Below are 5,907 nucleotides of genomic sequence, written 5' to 3' on the forward strand. Positions count from 1 at the left end.
GTTTAAGTCTAGATCGTGTAGGTAAGATTCTGTGTATTAATTTATAGTTGAAATGAGCAATTTTTTTCATATGCATCATTGAATTCACTTTGTTTTTCCAACACAGTGGCCAGTCGATTGTGTTGATTTGTAAAGTAGTTTCCCATTTTTGAGCTTTTGGTACAATATATTTGTCATTAATGAATGACAAGTAAAAATCTTTAACTTTTTGTTTTCTTTAAATAATAGTGTCGTTGGATTGACATTCTTTTTCACCATGTAATACACAAACAGATTGGTTTAAAATAATTTCTTTCCATATTTTTGGAATTGCATTAATTAATGCCACATATTCTATTAGTGTGTTTGGCGTTTTTGACAATTTTGGGATTATCTCATCAATCTTTATTAGTCGGTTATTAACAATTATATCATTCATGATTTTAAAATTTGATTCTACCCATGTTTTACAAAAAAGAGGTTTTCCGTTTAACTGAATAAATTTATTTTCCCAATTAAGCCTTTGCTTTTTTACTTCACAGATACATTGTGGGTGCGAAGCATGTATACCCATTCTATAGAGCTCTATAGAATTCTATAGAACTTTATATAGAGTTTTATGTAACTCTATAGAGACAAAAAAAATTTATAGAAATGTTTTATAGAGTTTACGCATTCTATAGAATTTTAATATTTTCTATAGAATGTTGTATTCTACTCTATAGAAAATTAGTTTGTTTTTTTGGATTCTCAATAAATGTGTTATTGCAGAAGCTTGATTTTGAACATGAAACATTATTAAATAATAATAATTAAAAAAAATAAATAAATAAAACTATTGCATTTGGCTCATGGTCTGATGTTGAGTAACTAAATAATGCATAGAGTTTAATATAACTCTATAGAGGCAAAAAAAATTTATAGAAATGTTTTATAGAGTTTACGCATTCTATAGAATTTTAAAAATCAGTCGATTAATTGACCGCAATTAATAATTGCGAGCTTTTACTGTTGTCAAATCATGAACCAATAAATAATGAGAATTGACATTAAATCTATAATCTTCATCCACGTCATGATTTATTTCTACATCACTTCTAAAGGGGGTTCTGAAGATAAGGATGAACTGAATGTAGCCTTATTAAAACGACTAACTTAAATACATAAAACAATAACTGAACTGCATAATTAAGATAAGTATAGCATTGATTATAATGCATGGTTTAAACATGTCATAAGGGTATGCCACCTACTGTACATAGCAGATAATTATCAGGTAAATAACATACATGAATAATTGAAAGAGTACTATACAATAATATTGTAAACACTAACTTACAACATAAGAAAGAGATATATAAATAGTAAATGTCTTAAATTATGTGTAGGCCTAGGTCTAATAATATAGTAGAGTTAAAGCCATATCCCCATCGTCGGACATCAAATTATATAATTCGAGAAATATCAACTTGGACTCCTTCTGGATTTGGACTTGACACCCTCCAATCCCATTAGATCCTGGATGGGGTTGGAGCCATTCCATCGATGTAAAGTTGACACAATACGGGAGGAAAAATCAAATTCGATCACCGAGAAATATTAGAATTTATCAAAAATCTATAGATGCTAACATGGATCGAGTTTTATTAGAAAGTGCGACAGCTCATTTTATTACAAATTTTTATTACGACAGTTATTACAAAGTGCGAAAGCTCAGTTTACGAAGCGCGACAGACTTTGTTACAAAGTCGAACAGTTATTACAAATTGCGACAGAAATCGATCCACCAAAACTCCTTGGCCAGTCAGAGCAGTTTCCAGGACTGTTTAAAGATTATTGAAGAATTTTAGTGTTTTTTTCCCGCCGCTTGCCTGTCAATGACTCACCGCTTACAAACTCATCTTCTTTCTAGTAAGTAGTAACTTTATTGCTTCTCTTTTATAACAGAGGCACAGCCGTAAAGACGTGCAACAATAACAAAATCAGTAAAAACTTAATTACTGTGATAAAATATAGTAGGAAAATACTGCGTAGAACAAAATATAATATATAATAAAGGGTTTACAAAAATAGTAATAGAGATAAAAATAAATACTAATACTAATAATATAAGTAAGTAGGTTAATACATACACTTATACACACACACAAACATATATATACACACATATTATATATATATATATATATATATATATATATACACACACATGCATATATTATACATACTTACATACACACACACAATACATACATGCATAGACACCCACACATACACACGCCCCTCCCACACATATTCACACATACATACATACATATATATACACATACACACACAAACACATACATATATAACAGAGTAAATATTGTAAATTTAATTCAATAACATTAAATCCAGACATATTATTCTTGCAATAGAAAAGTATTATATATATCATTTCCTTCTTTCCATGCCATCGTTAAAAGTAATTTACAATGATTATCGAAAACTTTACTCGCAATAGTATAATTAATAGGGTTTATACAATTTGTTGTTAAAATTTATATTTCACTAAAAAAATCTATATTTCACTAAAATTATCTTTATTCTCGTTTAAGTTTGAGAGTGCCATTTCCGGCCATCTAGAGGTGTCATATTATATTATTAGATTTTCTTGCTCAGCCACAACCGTGGTGGTGGGGCTGAGGTGTTAACGACTCCCATCTGTATGTTGAATTCAACTATAATAGTAATAATAATTTTACGATATTTTGAATAATGAGATAATAATGATCAGCATATTAAATAAAATTACGTCCATGCAAAACCCGATTTTAAATAAAAATGTTACCTATTTCATTCTGTTTTAAAAAAATAATCTTATAAATTATAAGTTTATTTTCTGCGATAATTTTATCCATATATGCTATTTCATGTTTTTAATGTTAATATGGTTGATAAATGATATATAAAATAATAATAATAATAATAATAATAATAATAATAATAATAATAATAATAATAATAATAATAATAATAATAATGAGGGTGCTCGAATAATGCTTTAATCATGGAGGTATAAAAATTTAATAAAGAATTAATAATACTTCAATAATACTTCATTTACGATAGTATGATTAATGAGATATTTGTTGATTAATTTATAGAAATATAATAGGTAGGGCTATATACCTTTAATAATGATTCAGCATATTAAATCAACTTACGTCGTCAATGTAAAATTTGTTTCTTTTTTCAATAAAATGTTACCTATTTCACGGTATTCTGTTTCAAAAAAATAATCTTAAAAATTATCAGTTTCATTGTAAATTCTATGTTAACCAAATAATTTATGAAGCATTAAACAATTCAGTGGGCCTAACGCTGGATGTAAATGTAAAACAAAACAAAAGCAGGTGCTAATATTATCGCGCGATTACCGCATGTTTTTGGTAAGCAGAGCTCATGATGGTTCAAACGAGGTGACAAATATCCGTCGAAATGCCGTATAAATAAACTGCAATTAGGCCTATGTAAATAATTTTCACACGAATATCTTAATTAATATATCTTGATTAATATATCTTAATATCTTAAATAAGTTAATTACCAAATAATTAATAGATCGATATAAACATTATGACCTATAACTACAATTTATTAATATATTGTAATTAATAAATACAAAAAATCCTGCAACGATTTTTCAGGTCAGAAATTGGCATGAAAAGAAAATGCGATACGAATATCGCGATTGAAAAATTACTACTTTTCGATGCCAATTTCTGACCTGAAAAATTCGTTGCAGGATTCTTGTATTTATTAATTAAAATATATTAATAAATTTTAGTTATAAGTCACAATGTTTATATCAATCTATTAATTAATTTAGTAATTAACTAATTTAAGATATTAATTAAGATTATATTGATTAAGATATTCGTAAAGTTCTTGTGAATATACATAATTGCTGTTTATTTACACGGCATTTCCGACGGATATTCGTCACCACGTGTGAACCATGTGTGATATTGCATCTTTAGAGTCAATTAAGACCAAAGCTTTTTTTTTTAATCGGAACGCGAGGGGGCTCCGCCCACTCAACCCCAGCAGGAGTCTGCACCCCAATCCGTCATTTTGGTCCACTCTCTACACATTCGCACCCACACAGTAAATATCCTGCGTACGGGCCTGGACGAGCAGTACATACTAACACACTTTTTTGATTATCATAGTAGGACAGTTTGATCTTGTCATAAAGGAGTTCATTAGTAAATAAAATGTAAAATGATAAGCCATAAACTATATTTAAATTACATTTATTTAGATCTTTCGATTACGCGACGTCGTAAGGCCAAAAAAAGGAAAATGTTGTGTTACCCTCCGCTACTTAGATCCGCTACCGACCGAAATATTCCCAAAAAAAATTGGGTCGGCATTTTTTTCCCTTTTTTTTTTTTTTTTTTGAAACAATGTTTAAGTACAAATTCGAGAAATACCCTCCGAAAATTAACATTTAGAACATTAAATCTGAAACAGACATGTATTTTTTTATCAAAATCGGGCCATATTACAGTACCGGTAGGCCTATATGCACGCGTAAAATCGGTAAAATAGAAGGCATAATTTTGAGAACCGAGCGCGAAGACGATACATGCACACAACATCGAATCTCTCGTGCTGAGCTGTCAAGCCACGACCAGATCTAGGCCTAGGCCTGAGCTAACCTATACTTTACTACTGTACAAGTTACTAATGATTGCTTGAATCAAAAATCGTAATCATTACCTTACGGTATATTGGACAATAAATAAAAAAACAGGCTTAGGTCTAGCCATCGCTTTGAAACCGGTACATAGCTAGATATTTTCGGCTCCGTTATGGTGTTAGACCAACCATAAACGAAATATTTGTCTCTTTTTTTTTCTCGAAGTTTGGTTGGACATTTTTCATAGCCACTGTATGGTTTTGCTCGACCTGCCCGCGCGTGGTCGTGTGGATCGGATACACGTTATTATTTTACGTTTCGAAGCCAAATAAATCTTTATTTAAACTGATTTATTTATAGTTAACTTTATCTCAATATACACTTGGTTATTTATTCCGTCGTACTTTGAATACTATTGTGGTGCCTACAAGCGAGCCCTTAGGCCTAGGCTAGGGTCTTCATAATAGGGACTGCAGTTTCAGGCCTATCCTATTTCATGTATTACTAAAAAAAAAAAATTAATAAAAATCCGACCGACTGACCTTCGATCTCCATTTTTTCCATTTAAGGCCAACACAACATTTTTTTTTGTTTGCCTAATTTTTTGCAGAACGTACATTTAGCCCAAATGGAGTTAAAAAGCTTTGTAGTTAAGATTCTTGTCTTCCAAATCCCAGATCTCTGGGTTCAATTCCTGTCAAGGTCTCAAGACCAAACAACTCCAAAACCAACTACAACAACAAAATACATATACACATTCAAGCGCCAGGTAGAAATTTAGTTCCTTCCTTATTTTTGTATCGTGTCTGACGTCATAATGTTGATATAGCGCAAATATCGCACGTGAATTTTGAATAAGATCCTTATATATAAAATGATGTTAAGGCAATATGCCATGTATATATACTGTCTCTTATACACATCTTTCTATGTTAACCAAATAATTTATGAAGCATTAAACAATTCAGTGGGCCTAACGCTGGATGTAAATGTAAAACAAAACAAAAGCAGGTGCTAATATTATCGCGCGATTACCGCATGTTTTTGGTAAGCAGAGCTCATGATGGTTCAAACGAGGTGACAAATATCCGTCGAAATGCCGTATAAATAAACTGCAATTAGGCCTATGTAAATAATTTTCACACGAATATCTTAATTAATATATCTTAATTAATATATCTTAACATCTTAAATAAGTTAATTACCAAATAATTAATAGATCGATATAAACATTGTGACCT

The sequence above is a fragment of the Anneissia japonica genome, unplaced genomic scaffold, assembly GCF_011630105.1.
Source record: "Anneissia japonica isolate Jap-2015-1 unplaced genomic scaffold, ASM1163010v1 scaffold11102_len228118_cov109, whole genome shotgun sequence".
In the NCBI taxonomy this organism is placed as follows: domain Eukaryota; kingdom Metazoa; phylum Echinodermata; class Crinoidea; order Comatulida; family Comatulidae; genus Anneissia; species Anneissia japonica.